The sequence below is a fragment of the Talpa europaea genome, assembly GCF_964194135.1.
Source record: "Talpa europaea genome assembly, chromosome: 1".
Taxonomy (NCBI): Eukaryota; Metazoa; Chordata; class Mammalia; order Eulipotyphla; family Talpidae; genus Talpa; species Talpa europaea.
The window spans coordinates 47,305,395-47,319,071 of NC_140073.1; positions in this window are offsets into that span (position 1 = coordinate 47,305,395).

A 13,677-nucleotide genomic window follows, 5' to 3' on the forward strand; every position below is an offset into this window, starting at 1 on the left:
AGTCAATCTGCCTGTTTTGTTCCCCATTCTGTCTCTGGTGAATCCTCTCACCCCCTGCATCTCTGGCCTGTACCCCAGCTCTTGTATGCATAAAATTTATGCATACAAGAGCTGGGGTACAGGGGCCTCCTCTGGTGGCGCAGAGGTTGAGCGCTGGGCTGCCAAGCTTCCCACAGCCTCTACAGTGCCAGTTCTATGCCCGGCCACCAGGCGAGGGTCCCACATGGCGCGCAGACCTCTCCTGCCGCCTGCTGCTCCCCTCAGCAGTGTACTTCGGTCCTTCTGCCTGTTCTGCTCCCCACTCTGGCTCTGGTGAATTCTCTCACCCTCCTGAGTTTCTGACTGTACCCAGTACTTGTATAAATAAATAAATAAATCTTTAAAAAAAAAAAAAAAGAACTGGGGTACAGGCCAGAGGTATGGAGGGTAAGAGGATTCACCAGAAACAGAGTGGGGAGCAGAACAGGAGGAATGACTGAAATACACTGCTGAGGGGAACAGCAGGCAAGACAGGAGAGGTCTGCTGCACCATGTGGGTAGCTCCCTGGCTAGGGATCAAACTTGTGCTGCAGTGGCTGCGGGTAGCTTCATAGGTTGCCTCTTAACCCCTTGCACCACCAGGGGGGCACTTAGGACACTTTGTATTTAAATAGTATCAGTTGTAATTTCTTCTTTCATTTCTAATTCTTTTTTTTAAAGATATATTTATGTGTGCATACAAGAACTGGGGTACAGGCCTGAGGTGTGGGGGGGTGACAGGATTCACCAGAGACAGAGTGGGGAGCAGAACAGGCAGACTAACTGAAATACATTGCTGAGGGGAGCAGTGGGCGAGTCAGGAGAGGTCTGCTGAGCCATGTGGGTAGCTCCCTGACTGGGGATTGAACTTGTGCTGCAGTGGCTAAGATAGCTTCATAGGTTGCATCTTAACCCCTTGCACCACCAGGGAGGCCCTCATTTCTAATTCTATTTATTAAAGTTTTCTCTCTTCTTTGTGAACCTAGCCAAAAATTTATAATTTTATTTATCTTCTCAAATAACCAACTCTTGGTTTCATTTTTCTGGTCTTTTTGATAATAGCCATTCTAGCAGGTATTAAGTATGTCTCATTATTATTTTGATTTGCACTTCCCTGGTCATAAGTGATGACAGCACAGCTTTTCATGTGCCTGTTGGCCATCTGTATATCTTCTTGGGAGAAGTGTCTGTTTGGATCCTCTGCCTTTTTTCCAATCGGGCTATTTTAAATTGATTAGCAGGACAAGCCTAGTGGAGACAATAAAATTTAGTCAAGCCCCGAAGGAAATGAGAATGTACTAGAGAAATGTTCTGGGCAGGGGGAACAGCAGGCCAAAGACCCTGAGGTGGGAGCTCATCTGCCAGGTCCAAGGAATAGGAAGGAGCCCAGCTGGAGGGGGCAGGATATGCTGTGGGAGAGGGCAGACCAGTACTGCCGAGCCAGGCCCTGCGCGCGAGAGACTGAAGCTGTAAGAGGTTCACGGCCATGGGACACTGCCTTCTGCTGGCACCCCCAGTTCATTCATACGTCTCCCTGAATGACACTGGCCTTCCCTGGATCTGTACCACTGTCAGTGCTCCTCCTAAAGTGGGTTCCCAGAACTGTGTTCCCCAGTGTCCTCAGTGCCCGTGTCATCCTCCACTCCTCTGTGTCTCAGCAGAGCTGCTTCCTGCCCCTGCTCCTCCTGGTTATCAGTGCTCTCTTCTCCCCTGGCCTGCGGGACATCAACCCCGGCCAGCTTGCTGACCATTTCTTCTAAACCCCCTCATGGTTCCTAAACACTGGGACCCTCAGGCTCTCTCTTCCCCCACTTCTCTCTCTTACCAGCTCTGTCATCCCATCCTTCTCCCAGACCTGCTGGCTCTCTGCCACCTGGACATCTGCCCATATGTCTCGGCACCTTGGACTCCACATATGTCCAGAGCTGTGCTGCTGATCACCCTTCTCCCCCGCAGACTAGACAGGACAGTCCTCTGGACACCCTCTCCCAGATGGCGCTGACCAAAGGCCCTGCCGGCACCACTGAACCTGCCCACCTGAGTTTGGGACCATCTGGGACATCCCCACACCTAGCACAGTGCTCAGCACACTCAAGCACTCAATAAACAAATGATAAAACCACTGGACAGCTCACCCACCACCTCCAGCTTCTACCCCTCCTCCAGTGATCCTGCCAGGCTCCCGAAGCTCACCACTGAGGGACTCCCACCTCCCCATACCCTGAGTGAAGAAGGCCCAGGAGACTCAGACCAGGAAGACACGGGCCCTCACACCTGCCGGCTGGAGACTGTGTTGGTCTTTGGGTCTGTGAGAGACAGAGTGTGAATTGGTCATGAGTAGGTCTCCCTTGGGGAGAGCTGGTGCGAGGGAGAAGTGGAGGAGGGAGAAGCAGAACTAGCAGTTAAAGGCCCAGCCCAACCAGGCACTTGAGGAAACTTCTGGGCCTCTCAGCACAGCATCCTGTTGTTTGTTCAAGCCTCAGGGAGCAAGAACCTCCTCTGTCTTCTCCTTTCTGTCTGGTGCCTTAGGGCAGAGCCTCTCCCCTCAGGATTATCCCTCCACCTCCACCTCTGGGTTGACAGATAAAACCAGAATCTTCAGCTAAATTAGAGTTTCAGGTAAACAAGAAATTTCTCAGTGTAAGTATATCTCCTACCCAAAATGTCCTTTGGGATACACTTATACTTAAAAATTATTTTTGCTTATTGGACATTGAATGTCCGGTTAAATTTGAAATTTAGCCAGGCATATCTTTTTATTAGCTGAATCTGGCAGCCTTACCCCCAGGTGACACTTGGCAGTGTCTGGAGACATTGCAGATTGTCACCATCGTGGCAGGAGGGCCAAGTGGGCACTCAGTGGGCAGAGACTAGGGATTGTCTTTGGGCACAGGACAGCCCCCTCATAGCCAAGCATTACTCAGACCCAAAGGTAAGTAATGACAAGGTGGAGAAATTCTCCCTGAGCACACAGTACTCCCCACCCCACCCCCATCTCCACCTCTTACACAGGCATTCTCTTACCTGTACTTTCTGAGGTCAGTAATGGATGCAGAGACTCAGGGACCAGTCACAGATGTTACCCAATGTCAGGTTGTGAAGTTAACATGAAAAAAAACAATATCAAATTATGTGTGTCATCAAACATTGCACAGGAGCAAACCATGCATAAAAAATGCATGGGAGGGCCTCCCTGGTGGCGCAGGGGTTAAAGTCTCAACGATATGAAGGTATAGCCAGCCACTGCAACATGAGTTTGATCCCTGGCCAGGGAGCTACCCACATGGCGCAGCAGACCTCTCCTGCCTCGCCCCCTGCTCCCCTCAGCAGTGTATTTCAGCAGAACTGCCTGTTCTGCTCCCCACTCTCTGTGGTGAATCCTCTCAACCCCCACCTCTGGCCTACACTCCAGTTCTTGTATGCATAAATAAATAAAAATAAGTCTTAAAAAAAATACATGGGAAGAAAGTGAGTAAAATATTACCCTAGGCCATAGAATTGTCTTTTCCTCTATCATTTTCTTTTTTCTTTTCCCAAGAACCATGTTTGTAAAACAGAATTATAAATGAAAGCAGAAACCATTGTTAATTTTAAATTTTTTTAATGTTTAATTATACAAGCAACACATCAGTACATGCTTCTTATATTAAGAAAATAAATGGAGGGTCCTCCCAGGTGGCACAGGGGTTAAAGTCTCAATGTTATCAAGCTACTGCCAGCCACTGTGGCATGAGTTTGATTCCAGGCCAGGGCGCTAACCCACATATAGTGCAGCAGACCTCTCCTGTCTCACCCGCTGCTCCCCTCAGCAGTGTATTTCAGTAGATCCACCTGTTCTGCTCCCCACTCTGTCTCTAGTGAATCCTCTCACCCCCACCCCCAAACCTCTGGCCTACACTCCAGTTCTTGTATGCATAAATAAATAAAAATAAGTCTTTAAAAAAAAAAAAAAGGAAAGAAAGAAATGGAAACAGTAGAACAAGGCCAGTGTCCTTTGACCAGCGCCCCCAATCTGGGCCCAGCCCCCTCAGGACTGCTGCTTCAGGTCTGATGTTGAACTAGGGTGGGGACACAGCTCTACATTTGGCTTTGAATTCACACTGCAAATGGGATCTCATGGTCTTAGGGTCCTGTAAAGCACTCGACTAGATACTTACAAGTGTTTTACAAGTTGTTAACCTGCCACCAACCAGGTATGACAGACAGCGTGAGCCAACACTCGACACCAGACTTGAAAGCCTACAGACCGATGGTAAAAAGTATAATCTATTGTTTTAATTTGCATTTCCTTTATGACAACTGGCACAGATTTTTTTCTCTCAGCTTTATTGAGATATGATTGCAGTTCTGTAGATTTAAGGCATTCGCTATAATGATTTAGTATATGTATATACCGCAAAGTATTTACAATAATAAGGTAAGTTAACAAATCATCACCTCCCACTAACATTTGTGGGTGTGTATTTTGAGAACTTTCAAGTATAGATAACAGCGTTGTTAACTACTGTCACCATGCCGGACAGGAGATCCCCAGCACTTATTCATTTTGTAACTGAAAGTTTACTCTTTGACCACCTGCACTCATTTCCCCTCCCTTCAGCTTCTGGCAATCACCAATCTACTCTCTGTTTCTGCAAGTTTGGGAATTTTCTTAAAAAGATTTCACACCCAAGTAAGATCATACAATTTTGGTCTTTCTCTGTCTGAATTATTTAACTTATCATACAGCCCTCAAGGTCCATCCATGTTGTCACAAATGACAACCTTTCCTTTTTCACCACTGAATAATGTTCCACTGTGTGTATATATACACCATGTTTTCTTTATCCAGTCATCCATTGATGGATGCTTAGGTTGCTTCTGGGTCTTGACTATTATAAGTAATGCTACAATGAATATGGGGGTGCAGATAGCTCAAGGTAGTATTTTCATTTCTTTCAGATAAACAACCAGAAGTGGGACTGCTAAATACATTTTTTAATTTTTGAACATCCTCCATACTGTTTTCCATAGTGGCTGTCCCAATTTACATTCCCAGCACCAGAGCACAGAGTTTCCTTTCCTGCACATCTTCACTAACTATTGTTATCTTTTATCTTTTCAAGAATAGTCATTCTGACAAGTGCGAGCTGATGGCTTGTGGGTTTCATCTGCATTTCTATGATAATTAGTAATGTTGAGTATCTTTTCATGAACCTATTGGCCATTTGTGCTCATCTCTGGAAAAAGGTTCCAGCTGAAGCAGAGTGTCTTCAGGTGTTCATTTTTATTTTTAAATTAATTTCAAATATAGGGCCTCCCCGGTGGCGCAGCGGTTGAGCGCTGGGTTGCGAAGTTGCCCGCGGCCTCTGTGGCGCCGGTTCGATCCCCGGCTGCTCCCCGGCCACCGGAGGAGGGTCCCGCATGGCGCGCAGACCTCTCCTGCCGCCCGCTGCTCCCCTCAGCAGTGTACTTCGGTCCTTCTGCCTGCTCTGCTCCCCGCTCTGGCTCTGGTGGATTCTCTCACCCTCCCGCGCTTCTGACTGTACCCAGTGCATGTATAAACAAAACAAACAAACAAACCAGCAAACAAATAAATAAAGCATGCCTCTATTTAAAAAAAAAATTAATTTCAAATATAATCAATACACATGCATCATATAACATTCGAAAAGGGTTGTTAAGGAAAAGTCAGCCTCTATCCCATGTCTGATGCCCAGTTCTGCAGCTGCCTACCCAGAGGCCATGTCTGGAAGCAGTTTTGGGCCTTTTCTTCTAAGGTACTCAATGCATGTGAAACCATTTATGATATATAGATTTTCGTTTTAGTTTTGACGTGAACTGTAACATTTTCCACTCTATTCTGAACCTTGCTCTTTTTTGAAATCTTGGAACTGGTTTGTCTCACTCTACATGAGCCAGCTCATTCTTGTTCATGATTTCTTTTTTTTTAAATATGGAACGCTTCATGAATTTGCATGTCATCTTTGTGCAGAGACCATGTTAATCTCTGTATTGTTCCAACTTTAGTATATGTGCTATCGAAGCAAACATTGTTCATGATTTCACAGTATCCCATCTGATGGATATATTAAATGGTTTTCTAGTGTGGGATATTTTGGCAACTTCCAATCTTTTGTTACAATGAATATCTTATGCATATATAATTTTTAGCCTGTGAAAATATAATTGTAGGTAATTCCCTAGAAATAGAATTGCTGAGTCAAAAAGCAAGTGTATTTAAAGTTTTAGGTTGTGAGCCTCCCTGGTGGCTCAAGGGGTTAAGTACAGGACTGTGAAGCTATCCACAGCCTCTGCAGCACAAGTTTCAATTCCCGGCCAGGGAGCTACTCACAAGGCACAGCAGACCTCTCCTGTCTTGCCCGCTACTCCCCTCAGCAGTGTATTTCAGTAGATCTGCCTGTTCTGCTCCCCCTCTCTCTGATGAATCCTCTCACCACCACCCCCTCTCCACACATCTGGCCTACACCCCAGTTCTTGTATGCATAAACAAATAAATCTCTTTTTTAAAAAGATAAACACATGCAATTTGCTGCAACATGGATGGTGCTGGAAGGGATCATGCTCAGCGAAATAAGCCAAAAAGAAAAAGAAAAATACCGGATGGTCTCACTCATAGCAGGAATCTAGAAAACTTAAATAAGGGACCAGGAAAATGAATAACTATAAGAAAGTGAAAATCAAAATCAACAAAAAACTATGAACCAGAGACACTTTTAGGGGGGCGGGGGCGGGAGGGGAGGGATTGGGGTCAGAATGGGGGGCTGCAATTGTATGGGGAATATAACAATAAAATTTATAAAAAAAAAAATCTCTTTTTTAAATTTAAAAAAATAAAATTTTAGGTTGTGACTGAATTGCCTTCATATCAATATGCAGATTATGTCATTTCATCATTATAAAGAAACTATCTTTTTTTTTTTTTAAAGATTTATTTATTTATTATTTATACAAGCACTGGGTACAGTCAGAAGCGCGGGAGGGTGAGAGAATTTACCAGAGCCAGAGCGGGGAGCAGAACAGGCAGAAGGACCGAAGTACACTGCTGAGGGGAGCAGCGGGCGGCAGGAGAGGTCTGCACACCATGTGGGACCCTCCTCCGGTGGCTGGGGAGCAGCCGGGGATCAAACCGGCGCTGCAGAGGCTGCAGGCAGCTTCGCAACCCAGCGCTCAACCGCTGCGCCACCAGGGAGGCCCAAACTATCTTATTTTTTAATTCAGAGGAAAACAAAGAACAGTCATTGACTTTGAAGACAGGACAGCTGCTTTATAAAACATCAACTAAACTTGTGCATTTGCCAAAGCACTCATGTGAGGCACACAATTTAAACCTTTTGTTTAATGCACCCAGAGGGGCAGTGGCAGAACCAGAAACCAAGGCTTGGCCTGTCGGCTCCCAATGCTGGGCCTGGGCCTTGTCACCACTCAGAGGTTGACACCCTGGTATGAGGAACTCAAATCTAGCATAACTCAGTGATGTCACGTGATAGGTCTGCCAGAGGCCTGAACCAGGCGCCCCTGGACACAGGCCACACCACAGCTTGGGGAGGGCAGGAACTGGAGTGGCTGAAGGTCCTTTGCAAGAGAGAGTTTTAAAGGTCAGGCCTAAGGGTTGAAGGAACAGATTTTGCTGGTGTAAAGTAGAAAAGGGTGGCCCAGGATCAGACTCTGGAGCCAGACTGTCTGCATTTGAATCTTCTCCACTTCCTGACTGGATGACCTGTTAGGTACAATATAAAATCTAATTCATTGCACTGTTGTGGAAATTCAGTGTGTTAAAGCACATTAAAAGAAAATCATCTGACATTTCGCAAGCGTTTTGTAAGCACAAGCAATTTAATAGCTAATAACTAGATTTTTTACAAGGTGTTTCAATTGGCTTTTTCTGTATGTTTAAAACTTTTCGTGGTGAGACTGGCAATGATGGGGTCCATTTGGCTAAAAGCAGCAGAAGGTGAGGTCCAAACAGCCAATCCAGGAACCACAGACAGGACTTGGATCAGACTGATGCCAGGCCCCCTGGCAGTGTAGCATTTGAGATGGTTCTCAGCGGTTCATGTATTTTGCCAAATAACTGAACACCTCAAAATGCAGATATGCAAATGTAGATATTTAAGAGTTACCATTTATTTAGCTCTCACTATGTGCCATGTGATTTTTTTTAAAAGATTTATTTATTTATGTATACAAGAGCGGGGGTACAGGCCAGAGATGCCGGGGGTGAGAGGATTCACCAGAGACAGAGTGGGGAGAAGAACAGGCAAATAGACCAAAGTACACTGCTGAGGGGAGCAGTGGGCGAGTCAGAAGTGGTCTGCTGCGCCATGTGGGTTTCTCCCTGCGGCTGGGAATCGAACTCATGCTGCAGAGGATGCGGCTTGCTTCATAGGTTGCATCTTAACCCCTTGTGCCACCAGAGAGACCCCATGTGCTTTTATAAGTATCTCATTCAATACTCACAACAAGCTTATTGGATAAGTACTATTATTAATCCACATTTTACAGAGAAGGAAACTGAGACACGTAGAGCTCTTCAAGACATTTGTCCAAGGCCCCCAGAGCGTGATGGGCACCAGGCTTGGTGGGTTCCTGAGCCTGTTCTCACCTCTCTAAGATCTGCTTCTCTCAGTGGAACCGGTCTAGAATCTGGGTGCTGTTGTCTTCCAAACCAATCTTTTAAGGGGAATCTATTTAAACTCTAGAACCTTCTCACACCTGCAAAGCTCTGGTTTCAGATCAGAGGGGGCTTAAGAGACATGAGGATCCTGGGGAAGTTTCCTAACTGGGGTCTCACACCCTGCTGTGCTGTATAGAAAACAGCTCTGGTGGAGCAAGGAGGGGCTTGGGAGTGAGGACAGAGATCGCAACTCCTGGTAAAGTATCTGCAGGAGTCATGGGCTGGGGCACATGTAGGGAGGCTGGGAGAGGTCCATGGCCTGACCTCCTCCTGGGGAAGTTACTGGAACCCTTGGGGCCTTCTTACGGGCCCTGTCCTGTAGGAGGTTTTTACTGATGGAAATTATATGTCTACAATCACAAGCCCTTGAACTGTGACTAACCCAAACTGTGACGTGCTATAGATAGAAGTGCATCAAATTTCAAAAGAGCTCATAATAATTTTATGTTAGTTATTTATTTATTAATTAATAAACATGTTTAAATGACAACATTTTGAATATGTGAAGGTAAATACCATTTTTAGTGGCTATTAGAAACTGTACGTGGTTCACATTCTAATTCTATTGGAAATGAGTGTCCCATAACCTTGCTACAGGCACTTGCTTCCTTTCCTCTTGATGAGAAGCTGTGGGTTCGGCGGTGAGGTCAGATGCACTCTCTGCACAGCTTTTTCTGTGGGGTTCACTGGACAAAACAACTCTGGTTTTAAGTGCTCCCTAACTGGTCTAGGTCCGCCGTGCTCTGCCGCCCTCTAGCGGTAACTCTTCCAAGCGGCGCGGCTCTTCAAAGACACCCATTGGGGTCTGCTTTGAACTGCGTATCCTGAAGCTTTCTGTGGGTCCAAGTCAATTATTCCACTCACTTACTGTTTGGAGTTTAGTTAATTGAAAATCGCTCTACAGAAAGAAATTAAAATATTTCTTGGTGGCTAGCTCCTCAACAGGTCTCAATACACTGTCTCAGGTGCCTGGCGTTGGTGGGAAGTTATCACAATATTGCCTAAACTTTTAAATTCCTGGCTGTTAAATTCCTGTAATTCCTGGGCGGCAAGATTTTTAGAACTCTTAGAAGGCAGTTCCTTTGGTTAATAAAATGGATTCATAGTATGAAAAATAGTTTTGAGTTGCTTGGTGAAGATTATGAGTTAATAATGTACATGTATATAAAGCTCTTAGCACAGTGCCTGGTACTTTATAAGTTCCCAGTAAATGTACCTATTTGTATATGAGAGTACTTGTTTAAGTGAGCAGTGATCTTAAGAGTGTTAAAGCTAGAAGGACTTGTGTCTCGGAACACCGGAGCTTGGGTCAGACCTTTCTCGATGCACAAACAAGGGGTTGTGGAATTTTTCAACAATTCGCTGAGCTGGGAATACACCCAACTGGTTCAGGATCTTCCTGGGAAGTGACCCAGTCAGAGTGAGGTAGCTCAGTCAAAGGGACACGAGGGTGTACAGGAAAGAGGTCATGGGTCCTTCCTGCAGGAAACCCTGGGTTTTCCAGGATGCATGAAGACATTCCCAGGGTTGTACGCAATGGAAATAAAAGCTCCAGGAGAAAATGAAACATAAAATGTGCAACTGTTACGAGAAACTTGTTTGTCTATTTTGAGAGTGGATGACTGTGTATATCCAGTTACTGTGACATTATCGTCTCTGGATACACAGAAAAGAGTGACTAAGTGCTTTAGTTTAAAGTATTGACATTATGATAATGCTGGAAATTATAGTCTTTGCAGGCTTATTGAACCTTACAGTGAAAAGTGCTGCTGATATTAAAGTTCTACGTAACTTAGAATGTACATGGAGCCAGAACTCCCGGCCTTAGGAGCCTGGTGGAATCAGGTTCTGTGGATGGTTCTAATGGCTTTTCTCTACAAAAGCCCCAGGCATTCATCTTTAAGAAAGAGCCTTCTCGGCTTCCTCAGCAACACTGGCTGCAAGCCAGTCCTGGGCTCATGCCCTCCCTTTTTGCCTCCAGGCCATCCAGCCGCCTGTTCAAACAGCAGGCTGTGCTCTGGGCAGGAAGCTGGGCGGCTGGAGCACTGGCTTTTTACCATCTTGCTCCTGTCCTCTGGCTCCCTCAGTGGAGTCCCAGTAAACCCCCTCATGTGTGAGTTGCATCGCACAAGTCCCGAGAAGTCGGCCTCCTGCGTCTTGTTTCCGCTGCATATTCTCAGCCTCCCAGCTCCACACTGTCCCACAGTCGCAGTCCCTTGATTGGAATCACCGAAGATGCACTCGGCTAGCCAGCCGGTTGAGGGGTAAGGTGCCCTGGCTGGCAAGAGCAGCAGCCCCACCTCTTCCGAGCAAGGAGGTGACCAGATCACTGTGGTTGCCGGTTATGGCCGCCAGAGGGCGGTGTGTGCAGGGGTTTGGCCGACTCAGTTTGGAAAGGTGAAATACCTGCCTTCGAAAATCAGACTACAGACTGGCTGTCTGGGTACTCCAGCTGTGTTGCCGCCCTCCCCATGTTCTTGGCAACACTCCCTGAGTCAGAGTTGGGCTGGACTTTCTTACCTGCCTGCCCCTGCTCTCCCCACCCCCAGCCCTCTCTGACCCTGACCTTGGGTCCTACCTCTCCAGACCAGAAGCTGATCCTGCTCCCCTCCCCTGGAGAAAGCCTAATGGGGCTGGGACCTCCTTGGTGTTTTTATTTCTCTCCCTTGGCCCACTTTTTTCTGCTTCAGCAGTCTGACCTCTGGCCTAGTTATTCTCGCATTTTTTCCTTTAAGGGAACTTTCTCTGCCCTATACCTATAGCAATACTGTCCGTTTGCCTGCAGTCAAACAGGCCCCAGCACGTGCGAGAATGAAAGGCATTGTGTCTCCTGGCCTTCTGCAGCAAGTAGAGCTGTGAGCCCATGAGTTAGCATTGGACTTACTTGTCAAGGTGACTCTCCCTCACCCAAGCATTGAAGATTAGCACAAACCTAAAGGCCAAGTTCTTTGTGCTAAAAGCAAAGATCATCTGTCCCATTAATGAATACCTCACTGTGCTGAGGGCTTTAAAGATGCCATTTAATTCACTCATAGAAGTCCTGTGTGGTTAATGATCATGTCTGCAATTTCCAGACGAAGAACTTGAGGTTCAGAAGTGTGAAGTGACTTGCCTGAGCTCACAGTTTGTGAATGGCAGCGCTGGAGCAGACAGAGCCAACTTCATCATTTCCCTATGCCCTGCCTCTGAGCAAAGTGGTAGCTCTTCCGGGGCTCACCTTTTCTCACTCACAGGACCACGTGGGCCTCTGTTTTCAGCCAGAAAGGGCAAGCGAGCACGTAGAGGAGGGGGCTCTGGTGATCTCACTTTCCTGGCTGCAAGGCTCCAGGATCAATCTTGAATTCCCCCACAGCCTCCTTCACCCCTGCAGTTGATCTGGAACAGGGTGAGGTCCCAGGAACTCAACTAAGCAGGAAACTTAGCTCTGAGTTTCCTAGGACCCCAGGCAGACAGAGAACAAGATTGGTATGTAACCACCATATGAGCGAGTCCTCTCATTAAGCCTGGGAATCTTTACTAATTGCCCACTCTCTGCCAACCACGGTGCCCAAGCTCATGGAAACAAAGTGAAGTGAAACACCATTGATCTCTGTGGTCGACAAGCTCATAGCAACACAGTCCAATAGAAATATGTGAGCCGCAGATGCAAGCCACATATGTAATTCTCAATTTTCTAGTAACCACATGGAAAAAAGCAAAAGAAACAGGTGAACTTAATTGCATATTTTATTAAATTCAATACATCAAAATGTTATTATTTCAACATATAATTGCTATAAAATTAAGAATGAGATAGTTTTTATCTTTTAAACTTCAGCTTCTGTGTATTTTGTACTTTTCACTCAGAAACAACCATATTCTAAGTGTCCCCAAAGTCCCTCCACCTAGGCCACCATGATTGATATTCTGCTTAACTAAATAACCTTTTCTGGGCCTCTGTGATGGCTCAAGGGGTTAAGATGCAACCTATGAAGCTAGCCGCAGCCACTGCAGCAAGAGTTTGATCCCCAGCCAGGGAGCTACCCACATGGCACAGCAGACCTCTCCTGCCTCACCCGCTGCTCCCCTCAGCAGTGTAGTTCAGTCAGTCTGCCTGTTCTGCCCCCCACTCTGCCTCTGGTGAATCCTCTCACCACCCTCCCAACACCTCTGGCCTGTACCCTAGCTCTTGTATGCATAAACAGATAAAGTTTTTTTTTTTAAAAAAAGAGAAAAGAAAAAATACTAAATAAACTTTTCCTTATCTTGAACTTTCAGAAGAAAGGATTATAGGACTTGCTGTTGGAGCCTGGAACAGTCATGTGCTTTCAAAAGTGGTCAAGTGATCAAGATCCATAAATGCATGTAGTCCTTGCAATTTTTCTTTTTGTTTATTTTAATTTCATGATATGTGAATATATTTTTAATATAAGAAAACCAAGCAATAAAGTAAATTGCCCTTTAACCTCCCCCAATACTGCTCCATTCCCAGAAGTGAACTTAGTTGTCAAGTAGTTGGCTATAGATCCTTCTACGCATTTGTAGGCATACATTTTATTTTATCGCCCATAAGTACTACAGAGTATATAATGTTCCACAACTTGGATTTCTGTAATAATTATATTTTTTGGATGTTCTTTTCATGTATGTATATGAATTCACTTCATTCTTTGTAATTATGGCATAATATTCCATAACTGTATCTCTACTGGAGGGCTTTTTAGTTGTTTTTAGTTTAATTTTTTAATGTTACTAATTGTGCTATAATAAGCATTCTTGTACCCACCTATGGGTGCATTTGTGAAAAACTTTTCTGGAGCAGATGAAAAGGAGTGTATCTTGTGGCCCAAAGGGAATCTACATCTTCAGTGACAGTGGGTGCTGTCAAGCTGTCCTCCAAAAAAAAAACCTGATTTATGCCCCACCCCACCCACAGCGTGAGGATCCCCACTTTCCCACACTCTTGTGTACGCTCGAGCTATGCCTATTGTAAGCAGGGGAAT